The sequence below is a fragment of the Entelurus aequoreus genome, linkage group LG09, assembly GCF_033978785.1.
Source record: "Entelurus aequoreus isolate RoL-2023_Sb linkage group LG09, RoL_Eaeq_v1.1, whole genome shotgun sequence".
Lineage (NCBI taxonomy): Eukaryota > Metazoa > Chordata > Actinopteri > Syngnathiformes > Syngnathidae > Entelurus > Entelurus aequoreus.
The window spans coordinates 37,281,471-37,294,739 of record NC_084739.1 but is presented as its reverse complement, the minus strand read 5'-3'; the positions used below and the strand labels follow the sequence as shown (position 1 = coordinate 37,294,739).

Sequence of the window (13,269 nt, the reverse complement as noted above, 5' to 3'; positions counted from 1 at the left end):
ATAGAACCCCCCCCTCCGCCCCCTTCCACTGCCTTGTGGGTATCCTCTGGAATGGAAAAGGCTAAGGGAGCAAACCCCAACAGAAAACCCGGCCTGGACTCCGTTAGGTAGTTCAGTGTGTGAAGCACTGTTCTGGCATGTCCTGCAGCCGAACTGACGCCAAATGTATTGGTTTTCCATTCCTTTGGACAACGTCAGCAAGGCAGAGAGGGGGGCCCTGTTGCTTGGGCAACACAGGATCTCCATACACCTTGCCCAGGCCTCTTGTGCCCTGGAGAGGAAACTCCAGCTTCACTGTGCAGTGAAGGCACAACACGGGAGGTAAGCAGTTACCGGTTATAAGCCCTTTCTCATTTGGCGTAGGGATGGGCGCCAGGGGCTACCTCTGTCGGTGGGAGAGATGTTTCATCTTACTGGACAGCTACCGCCCGCCTCAAGCTGGGCAGCCCCCAGCCAATTAGGTGCTGTTCCGCCACAGCCTGCCTGCTTCATTGGGTGCATGAAGCTAAGGGACTCTTCCTGACAAGTGGGCTGAAAACCTTGCACCAAGCAAAACAAATAAAACAAAGACTCCAGCACTACGTCTGGGATGCTGGAACGTCAGAACCATGACCCCCAGACTAACTGACAACCTGCTCGATATAAGCGACGCCCGCAAGACGGCAGTCATTAACAACGAACTCCTGAAGCGACGAATAGACATCTCTACCCTTCAGGAAACCCGACTCCTCTCATCAGGCTCACTGAGAGAAAGAGATTACACCTTCTTCTGGCAGGGGAAGCCTCCGGGTGAAACCAGAGAATACGGAGTTGGCTTTGCAATCAAGAACACTCTACTAGGAGCAATAGCACTACCTACAGGCGGATCAGAGAGAATTTTAACCCTCTGCCTTAACACCACCATGGGACCTGTCCACCTGGTGAGTGTGTATGCACCAACACTTAGCTCCTCCCACGAAATAAAGGACAAATTCTATGATGAGCTTGAGGCGACTGTGAGAAACATCCCCAAACAAGATCAGCTCTACTTGCTTGGTGACTTTAACGCAAGAGTTGGCTCAGATCATAACTCCTGGCCATCTTGCTTGGGTTACCATGGCATTGGTAGAATGAACGAGAATGGGCAGCGTCTCCTTGAGTTCTGCACATTTCACAATCTCTGCATCACTAACTCATACTTTCAGTCCAAACCCCGCCACAAAGTCTCCTGGAGACACCCAAGATCTGGCCACTGGCACCAGTTGGACCTGATCATAACACGGCACTCTGACCTCAGAAGTGTCCTCCAAACCCGTACCTTTCACAGTGCAGACTGTGACACCGATCACTCCCTCGTCTGCTGTAAAGTCAAACTGCAGACAAAAATTATCTACAGAGCCAAACCTAAAGGACCCCCCCGTGTGGATTGCAGCAAAGCAGCCGATCCAACTAAAACTGCTTCCTTCAACCGTGCCTTAGAGGAATCCCTCCACCAACTACCCCAGTGCAGCTCTGCCCAGCAGTACTGGGAAGGCTTACGAGACACCATCCACAGCACGACCCTAACGGTTTTTGGCAAAAGATTGCGAAGGTCCAATGACTGGTTCGAAGCCAACGCATCTGTATTGGCACCGATACTGTAAGAAAAGCGTATCGCCCTTACCAACTACAAATGCACGTCGAGTGACAATACCCTACATGCTCTCAGGGCATCAAGGAAGAAACTGCAGAATGCCTCCCGTCGCTGTGCTAACAGCTATTGGCTACAGCTTTGCAGCAACATCCAATCAGCCGCTGACTCCGGTAACATCAAAGGCATGTACGACGGCATCAAAAAGGCGCTTGGACCATTACACCACACAACTGCTCCGCTGAAATCGGCACTGGGAGAAATCATCACTGACCGCTCTAAACAACTCGACCGCTGGGTAGAACACTACTCCGAACTCTACGCCAGCGACAACACTGTCTCCGATGCAGCCCTCCGCCATGTTGAGTGTCAACCTGTAATGGAAGAACTGGACATGGAACCAACAACTGAGGAGCTAAGCAAAGCGATTGACAGCCTAGCATGTGGTAAATCACCTGGCAGTGACGGAATCGCAGCTGAAATCCCCAAGTGTGGAAAGCCTGCTCTTCACAAGCTCCTCTGTCTGTGCTGGAGTGAAGGTGCTGTCCCACAGGACATGAGGGATGCTACCATCATAACCCTGTACAAGAATAAGGGAGACAGGAGTGATTGTAACAACTACCGCGGTATCTCTCTACTCAGCACTACCAGCAAACTCTTTGCCAGAGTTGCACTGAATAGACTCCAGGTTCTCGCTGAGAAAATATACCCAGAATCTCAGGCAGGGTTCAGAGCAGGAAGGTGTACTACTGACATGATTTTCTCTCTGAAACAGCTGCAGGAGAAGTGTAGAGAGCAGAGAAAACCACTCTACATGGCATTTATTGACCTTACGAAAGCTTTCGACCTTGTGAGCAGGAGTGGCCTCTTTCAGCTGGTTGAACGAATAGGCTGTCCCCCCAAACTCCTTTGCATCCTCCAGTCCTTCCACACCGACATGCATAGCACCATCCAGTTCGATAGGTCCACATCAGACCCCTTCAAAATCTGCTGTGGTGTCAAGCAGGGATGCGTGCTGGCGCCCACCCTGTTTGGGATCTTCTTTTCCCTCCTCCTGCGCCAAGCATTTGGTACAGCAACTGAAGGAGTCTGCCTTCACACAAGGATAGACGGTAAACTGTTCAACCATGCCCGTCTGAAAGCCAAAACAAAGGTCAGGCCACTCGTCATCCGGGACATGCTGTTTGCTGACGACGCAGCAGTGGTAGCACACTCCCAGGAGCACCTGCAAACCCTAATGGACCAGTTCACCAAAGCCTGTCAGGACTTCAGCCTGACCATCAGTCTGAGCAAAACCAAGACGATGGGACAGGGAACTGAACCACCCCCCTCTATCACCATCAACAACTACACCCTGGAAGTCGTAAACACCTTCACCTACCTTGGTTCCACCATCACCGACAACCTGTCACTCGATGCCGAACTCAGTGGCCGCATCGGAAAAGCTGCCTCAACTTTTGGGAAGCTTACAGCGAGAGTATGGGAAAACCGCAAGCTCACTATCCACACTAAGGTGCAGGTGTACAGAGCCTGTGTCACCAGCACTCTACTGTACGGTAGTGAAACCTGGACCCTATACTCCCACCAAGAGCGGCGGCTAAACATCTTCCATCTTCGCTGCCTTAGGCGTCTACTGGGCATCACCTGGAGGGACAGGATCAGAAACCAATCAGTCCTGGAAAGAGCACAGCTTCCCAGCATGTGCTCCCTACTGAGGCAGCAACGTCTCCGCTGGCTGGGCCATGTCCGGCGGATGGACGATGGGCGAATCCCAAAGGACATCCTCTATGCTGAACTCACAACTGGCAAGAGGCAGATTGGCCGTCCCCGGCTGCGTTATAAGGACGTCTGCAAACAAGACCTCAAGTCTTTTGACATCAGCCCCGACAGCTGGGAAGATGCAGCCCAGGACCGCCTTCAGTGGCAGCAGGCCCTCCGCAGCGGGCTGCTCAAGTCAGAAACCACCCTGGCCCAACACCATGAGGCTAAGAGGGCAAAGAGAAAGAAACAGGGCTCTGCGACACCGGCAACATCTCACGAATTGGCCTACACAGCCACAGGAGACGCTGCGACAAGACCTGACTCCGAGGCACAGGAAATCAATGGTCTTCCGAGACTGCGATGCCGATGATGATGAAATAAATATTAAAACCATTTTTTTTTAAATGGCTTATCGATAAGCCATTTGTTTTCTGGATCATGTTGACTATTGGTCCTTCTAATTGTCAATCATTCTGGTGATGTTACGTAAGGACATATATATATATATATATATATATATATATATATATATATATATATATATATATATATATATATATATATATATATATATATATATATATATATATATATATATATATATATATATATATATATATATAATAGATTGTATTTGTAATCTACTTTACATTTGATTCCAAATCTCAAAGTGCTACAGAATTACAACCATTGGCGTTGTTAGGCCTATTTTGGTGTTGTAATAAATAAATAAATAAAAAATGGCTTATCGATAAGCCATTTGTTTTATTTGATATATATATATATATATATATATATATATATATATATATATATATATATATATATATATATATATATATATATATATATATATATATATATATATATATATATATATATATATATATATATATATATATATATATAAATATGTGTGTGTCCTTACGTAACATCACCAGAATGATTGACAATTAGGAGGACCAATAGTCAACACGATCCACAACATCATCTAGTATACCTTTAATTCTTTCATATATATATATATATATATATATATATATATATATATATATATATATATATATATATATATATATATATATATATATATGTATGAAAGACTTAATATGTATATATATATATATATATATATATATATATATATATATATATATATATATATATATATATATATATATATATATATATATATATATATATATATATATATATGTGTATATGTATATATATATATATATATATATATATATATATATATATATATATATATATATATATATATATATATATAAGAAAAACCCAGACACCATCTTTGTAGTCATTTTTCTCCTGCGTGGACTTCCGTCTTCCTTTACAATGAGTGAAGCTGCACGAAACCTTGTGTCTGCAATTGTAAATAATTTAGTTTTTAAGTTTTGTGTTTCTTGTAGAACCTATATAAAGTAATATACATTAGCCTATTGTTAAAATAATGAAAAAAACATCATTAAATATATTTGTTTTATTGTATTGTTACATTAATAGCTGTTGTATTATTATAGGATGGCTTGTTGAACATTTCATAGGATTTTCAGAGGGAGAAAAAACCAAGACATTTAATATAAAATATAAAATGAATAAGTTAAAGTTAAAGTTAAAGTACCAATGATTGTCACACACACACTAGGTGTGGTGAAATTTGTCCTCTGCATTTGACCCATCCCCTTGATCACCCCCTGGGAGGTGAGGGGAGCAGTGGGCAGCAGCGTAGCTGCGCCCGGGAATCATTTTTTTAGTGATTTAACCCCCAATTCCAACCCTTGATGCTGAGTGCCAAGCAGGGAGGTAATGGGTCCCATTTTTATAGTCTTTGGTATGACCCGGCCGGGGTTTGAACTCACAACCTACCGATCTCAGGGCGGACACTCTAATAAATACATAAAAAGAAAAAGAAAAAAAATGGTTAAAAGCCATCGTCCCGGGGAGCATTTCATTTCGTCCCGTGCATTTTTTTTAAATAATAATAATAACAATGAATATTTTCTAAGTCTTTGTTAGCCGTTTGTGAAGTTTTGTGCTTGTGCGCTATGTTTGCTTGCATCCTGTGCATCTCCTGGAGGCTAATCCCCCCTGTCCTTAAAAGTTAGTGACGCCCCTGCCAGGAGGACTTTTCAGTGTGTGTGTGTGTGTGTGTGTGTTCTTGTATTTCTACCCTTCTTGAGACACCGACAAAGAAAAGTACCTTCCATATGAGGACCGGTGAACAAGTTAGGACCGGAATCATGGTCCCAATATGGAAAAACCATTGCATCTAATAGAGAATGTCTCATTTGCACCCCTGTTTGTGAAATCAATCAAATTCTCTGCATTTGACCCATCACTTTGGTCATCATTTTGCCAAGTAAAATTCAGATTATTATTATAATATTGCCAAAATGTTAAAGGTTTCTTATAAAATTGCGACTTTTGTCGAGTAACATTACGACTCTTTTCATAAAATTGCATTTCTTGTAAAATTGCGACTGTTATTGAGTAAAATTCCAACTTTTATCATAATATTGCACAAATGTTCAGTGCTAAAGTTGTTTATACGGCCACCCTCAGTGTAACCTGTATCGTTGTTGATCAAGTATGCGTTGCATTCACTTGTGTGTGCGTGCAGAAGCCGCACATATTATGTGACTGGGCCAGCACTCGTTGGACTGGATGAAAAGCGGACATGACGATTTTCGGGAGGGGCACTGAAATTTGGGAGTCTCCCGGGAGGGTTGGCAAGTATGAGAATTAGCGGTGAATGCGGTGTTACCGTGGCACCGCCGCTGTATATAATCGGCGGGCCATCTCTAGTGTTAATTTGATATCGCCTCAAGGGCCAAGTGAAATTACACAGCGGGCCAATAATGGCCCGCGGGCCAGAGTTTGACACCCATGCAGTAGAGTAACACATTCAATTCACCCCAAACACACATATTGGCAAATGAAAACTATTTCTATTCAGTATTAGTGCTGTGGATTTATCTTGACTGCCTCCATCTGATACTACCAACAACATTATTTCTCTTCTAAAAGTTTGTTACGAGAATATTGCAATTATTTTCAATTGGACTTTTAATTGAACTGCTGATGCAACGCGGAGCTTGAACTAATTTTTTTTAAAACAATTATTTGAGGAAATTTGCTTGTGTCAGCAAAATAGTTATCGCCCACACATTATATGATTCCATGCATAGCTTTTAACTTTCTCAGAAACATTACAAATACGCACACGTCATTAATTGAACAAATCCAAATCATGTGCAAATTGAATTTGCAGTCTGGGCTTAATTATTATTATTTTTTCTTGCCTTTATATTAACTTTACTTATCTAGCAGTTAATAGTCACCCTTTTCTCTCCTGGCTGTGACTTTTGGCCAAACAAATTGATGTTTGTAAAAGGGCATCTGGCAGATGTAATTACCTGCTCCAACAAAGAGTACCTTTTGGAACAATGAGAAAATATTGTCTTGCATTAATGTTGCACATCACCACACTTTAATGTGAACCGCCTGTTTTCATAACACATTTTAATGACAAAGGATAACATGGGAACATTAGCGAGGGACGGTCAATTAATTCTCAGTAAGTTTGCAGTGTACCTGTCACTTCAAAAACAGAAGTACACATATTGTATTTAGCAACAAAGGACCACACTTTGTCCCGTTTTGCTATAAAAAACAAAAATAGTTTATAAAATGCAACATACTCTATTAACAACAACAAGCCAATCAACACCAGCGTGTTTGATCATTCACCTATCAAACTGATTGCTTGACAAATTTCCTTCATTTTTTTCTTGGCTGTCACTAGGGCTCATCTTTTCGGCTGCTAGCTTTAGTTTTCAGATTCCAAATATGACGGATCAGGCCTGCGAACAGGTTTTATCCGGCCCGCGGGATGAGTTTGCTAAGTATAAAAATGAGCCGAAATTTTTGGACTGAAAGAAACTGCTGTTTTAAATGTGTCCACTAGATGTTGCAATAGCAATTATTTGTATCTTTGTAGATGATGCTACATATGTAAAAATTATGTTAGTGCACCTGCCGAGGAAAATGAGCAAACTCAATAAATAACATACTGTAATTTGATTTTGACATGATTTTTTTTATCTTGATAGATTGAAAATAACACCAATGAGTTGACTGTTGAACATTATCACATAATTTATTCAGAAAGTATAAGTAACGACAAGTAAAGATAGAATACTATTAACCGCAACATGTAAGTGGGGCTGGGGCTGAGGGGGGTTTGCCCCCTCCAAAAGCCTCAGCAACCCATCCCCCACCCACCCTCCTCCCAGACTTCAACAACCGGTCACATTACTATTGCGGACGCCGACAACACGCCGATTAATAGTACACGCTATTTTATAGCTTGCACACGCTGTATAGCGCAAGGTATTTGGATCTTAGTAAATCAAGCACTTAGCGTGCCCTTTCATAAAGCTGAACAGTGAATTTCACGTTTTAGCTTAAAGCTTGCTCATAGTTTTTAAACCAAAACATATAACAACACCTTTGGATAGCTTATGTTACTGATAGCAGTTTAACAGAACTTTAATATCCGTTGCCCGGATCATGTTTTGTTCTGTTAGTTTGACTACCTCAGTTCTGTTTTCAGCACCATTGAGTTTGTGTGTTTTGGTTACCATGGGGGCTGACTAGTTTCACCTGCCTCTGATCAGACGCTCAACTGCTACAGGGCACTAATCAGAGAGCTACTTATTCCCGTTTTTCGAAACGCTCAGTCTGGCTTTCTTGACCTACCTCTGAGTGTTAGACAAGCCTCCTCTCTTCCTGTTTTTAAATCTCTCTTAAAAACATACTTTTATTCCATGGCTTTTAACACTGAGTGATATCCATCCTGCAATGGCGCCCCATAATACACCTGCTGTGAACCTGTTTTTATGTTTTTATATTTTATTTATTTATTTTTTATCGTGTTCTGTTTGTGTTGTGTTGTGTTTGCTCGGTTCTCGTATTATTTTTAACCTGCCCATTGTACAGCACTTTGGCTACCCCTGTGGTAAATTTTAAATGTGCTTTATAAATAAAGTTGATTTGATTTGATTTGATCTTGTTTGCACTAAGCAACAGTGAGCAATACGTTACGTTAAGTATTTCTACGATCTTTGATTACTGTTCCTGTGCTAAGCTTCGCCATAGCTCCCACGCTATCAGCGCACTTTTCTGTCTTTTTGTATTTTTGCATGTTTGTTGGACAATACATCGTTGTCTCACCTGCACCTTGCCTCCAGAGTTCCTGCTGCATCTTGGGAGAACGATTCGCACAGTAAAATGCGACCCAGACGTCACATATATTTTAGACATTTATTAATTGTATTCAATAGAAATTGTTTGTGTGTCCGAATAATTTGTTTGGTGTTCATGCTTGTCACTCAGCTGTCTTGTACCCAAATACACACAAAAGCAAAAGCAGCCCATGGAGGCAACTAAAAATGTGCAGTCATAAACATTCGGTGATAGCTAACATGAGCTATTCCGACGTTTTTCATTTTGTTAAAAGGGCTATTTGCGACCTTTACGCGGACGTATTGAGAGTGGAACTCTTCTGGCTTTTAGCATGTAATTATGTAAACTATGTCTTACATGTTTGTTATTAGCTAATGATAGAAATTTAGCAAAGTTTAGCTATTAACATGAGATAAAAATGGGACCCATAACCTCCCTGCTTGGCACTCAGCAACAAAGGGTTGGAGTTGGGGGTTAAATCACCAAAATGATTCCCGGGCGCTGCGCCGCTGCTGCCCACTGCTCCCCAAGGGGATGGGTCAAATGCAGAGGACAAATTTCACCACATATAGTGTGTGTGTGACAATCATTGGTACTTTAATCTTTAATATCATTGAATGTATCATCATCATCGGCGGTCACTCGTACGAGTATGACGATCCTCCTGGTAGGGGGGTATCCCTTTATGGAGCATGCCTGTGCGTGACTTTGTTTAACGTGGGGAGACTGGTGCACAGACAGTCACCACACGATCCTTGACAGATCCGGGTCAGGGTCCAGTGGCATGGAGTCCAAGACGACTGGGGACCCTTTTCTGCTGCAGCCTTCTTCTGCCATCCCAGCCGTTGTGACGCTCCATAGGGTTAGCAATCATCCTCCGCCTGTTCCACCGTTGAGGTCTTGGGTCGTTATTTCCCCATAACTGGGCCCACATGGATGTGGGGGTGCCTTCTCCCGCCATCGCAGCCGTTGTGGTAGTTCTTATATCTACTGTCTTCCGCCTGCTCTGGCGTTGAGGTCTTCTCCATATCCCTGGCTAGGGGGCAGTCAGGTACTAGGCCTTTGCCAAGGGCCACCTGGGGTAACTAGTAAAGGGGTTAACCTCCTCGTGCCCCAAGACCCAATAGAGGAGCCTCCAGTGCTGGAAGCACTTTAACGTCATGCCTAGGACAATTTGAATTGAATGTATAGCCTGTCATAACAACAACATGACTGCAAATTGTTAGTAAGTTTCTCTTAGACTGCTTTTGTGTATGTGCGCACGGCGCAACGGCAGCGGTGAATGACAGCCAACTAATTACTTCAGCCGGCGAATAATTTTTATTCAATAAAATTAAGTAATTGTAAAAAGTATGGACATTTAATACATTTTAAAAAAAACGAAGATTCAAGAAAATATATTGTCACCTGAGACAAAATGTAGCCCAATAAGTAGCACAAAAACAATAGTTACATAATAATTAAAATAGAATAGGATAAAAAATAGCAGCTCATAAATAGCATAGGTTAAAAGGAATAAAGCTACCCACGACCCCAAAAGGAACAAGCGGTGGAAAATGGATGGATGGATGGATGGATGGATGGATGGATGGAGATCATAAATAGAATAGAATAAATAAAAATATAGCATACATTGTGATCCTGTGGTGTGAATAGAATGTAAAACAATGACAGCAAGTCAAACCAAATAAAAGCTTAATTCAGCACAATTAACATGTTCTGTTACAATAAGCTAGCCGGTGGTGTTCTTGTTTTTGGGTTGGAAACATGTAAATTATAGCAAGTTGCAAACATCCCTTTTGGTCTATCATTCAAAATCATTATGTGAAACAAGAACACATATATATTTTCTTGTTTTATGCACTCTAACTTGTAAATAAATGCTAGTGTAACCCTAGTTACGAACTAGTATTAGAGGAAACAGGTGAGTAGTAGTCGATGGTGTAGATACCGAACTGGACTAGTATCAGAAGGATCCTAGTGTTTTTAAGAGCCAGTGTTGCATATCAATAATGACACAGACAACGATGAACTTGAATGTTGAATGGCCAAACATGTATTGAAAAGTGCACATAGAAATTTACAACAACTGCAGTATATGAAAAATAATGAACAAGAATAAGAAAAGCCGGCAGAATAGAAACCCTTTTTTCAAAGTTCCCAAAGTTTGTTTAAATAGTTCGTTGGGGCCCGTTTCTCTGTAGCTAACAGCGCACTGTATTAATATTGTCCTACCGCACAGACCGTGGGGGAGGAGACGTCAACACTGCACCACAGTGTCCAGATTCTCAGGTAGCTTGCCACCCAGTATGCACTGGGAATCGGATCGATGGATCTGGGAATGGGGGGAAATCAGTGTTGGAGTTGGAGAGACTGCGGAGCCTCTCATCCACCTGGGCTGGAAGGGCGAGGTCGTCCTCTCCACGCAAGGTGCTCCAGGGAATTAAGATGGTATTTGAATCACCCAATCAAAAAGCCTGACCCAACAATAGATCAGACAAGACCCAATAGCTTGTATTATTCACACACACTGGTTTCAACTGTGTTCTTAAATAACCATGAATTAGCTTAAATACTTTTAACTAGCATTAATTAGCTCAATCATGTCATTAATCACCAATCATGTATCTCAAATGCTTTGGTTTACAATGTATTTGTTTTCAAAATACGAAATATCAAAATAAAAGTTAAGCGCTTATTATAATTCTTTTTTCCAATTGTTCAAATATTCAAAAATATATGAACTGTTTCTTCAAATACAAAAATACAAATACTATTTAAATGCACCCTTAAGTTCACAATTAAACGAGGTAGGTTAATTGCACAAAGTTCACATTAATGCTCAAAATGGACTTTTGTGTAGCAACTTGGAGGTATATAAGGTTAAAACGTGCTAAATCTCTCCCTTGCTAGCACAGGTGAGAGATGCACTAAAAATTACCCCTTCAATCACTAAATCAAAAGTACTCAGTAATCTATTACTTCAGTAAAACAAAAATAATCACAGTGTTCCTAGCATGTGCTGTAAACATGAACAAAATAAATATCACCAACACTTATGGCTCAAATAAAACATCACATCATTGTTATTCACTCACCGCTGATCAAGTGAAATGACTGCACACAGGATATCAGTCAGTGAATATTACACTCGGATGTCACACTGCTCTACAAGGTTCAAACAACACAATATACGGATCAAAAGTTGTATAACAACATTAGAAATGTGGATGGATCGAATTGCAAGCTTATTTTCAAACTTTACCGAGTGAATGGCCAAGGATTGATCGACAGGTTATCCGCGTGTGTTTGCATTGCCACACATGGACCGACAAAACCGGAAGGGGAGTTTCTCTTCTTCCACACTACAGGAAGTTGCGTCATAAAACGAGTGACACGGAAGGGCTCACAGGCTCGCTGATTGCCCTCTAGAGGTGACAATCATGGAGACAGGTAATTTTTACCTCTGCAATTTCTGTTAAGACACCATGTTTGTGTCAACATTTTTATATATATTGTGTATTTTCTATTTTAACAACTTGTAGAGCAGGTTAAAAATATAAATGAATAACGTAAAGTGCAGATTAGTTTGTACCTGTTTTAACACTTAGTTATTTAACTTAAATTAATGTATCGTTACTAAATGAATTATTTTAACTCAAATGAATTATTTCAACTCCAGGCATATGGTGTTGTCAAGCCTGGGTAACACTAGCAAGAGTCAGCTAACAATAGAGGTCATTAGATTTGCTCCATTCCGCTTAGTAAGCACTCTAAAAACCTCCTAAAACCTCCATCAAGGTTTTGTATACACGCTGCAAACTATATATGTATTGTAGTAACAGGCACATTCATAACAACATAATAACAACATTTTGGTCATTTTAAGCATATGGCGGCATATTAATTTCAGAGTTGCATCACAACATTTGCTATTTTCTTTAACAAAATAACAACTACTACTAATCATTGCAGATTTCATGAGAGACAACAATGATTAATTTGACACAAATAATGATCCAGAACCTTTTTTTTTTTTTTTCAGCCTGAATAAAAGTAGGATAAGCTACAGGTTTTTGAAGCTGAGTGATAAGTGATCCAGCAAGTAGCTGTGTGCTAAACAAGAAATACAAACTTTATTATAGTATATATATATATATATATATATATATATATATATATATATATATATATATATATATATATATATATATATATATATATATATATATATATATATATATATATATATATATATATATATTGTACTATGTCTGCTCTCATTGAGATGCCAACTGATGGCATGTTTATATATTCCTGTTTAACCCTTGTGTGGTGTTCGGGTCTGTGGAACCCGTTTTAATTTTTTATTAAAAGAAAAATTATACAATTAATACATTTTTCAAACTGAGACTCACTGACTTTGGCTCATTTACTGACTTTGGCTCATTTTCTGTGAATAACATACATCAGAATACATATTTAATGACCACACACCATACACCCCTCCTACACATTTCTATTACATATAACATGTCTGGGTCCACTGGACCCGGGGCTAATAGAAGTGTGGAAATTAATGTTATGTGTACCACAAGCACCCACACACACACAGCAGGCCTAGACAG

General features: G+C 40.5%; 1 long non-coding RNA gene across 1 annotated transcript; it reads right to left on the bottom strand.

Annotated features, from left to right (window-relative positions):
• Window positions 1-10,693: 10,693 nt before the first annotated feature.
• On the bottom strand, window positions 10,694-11,997 carry LOC133656847 (uncharacterized). Its single transcript, XR_009827173.1, has 3 exons — window positions 11,907-11,997; window positions 11,740-11,809; window positions 10,694-11,118 (listed from the first exon to the last, which is right to left on the bottom strand). It is a non-coding gene; the product is annotated as an uncharacterized LOC133656847 (long non-coding RNA).
• Window positions 11,998-13,269: the final 1,272 nt, after the last annotated feature.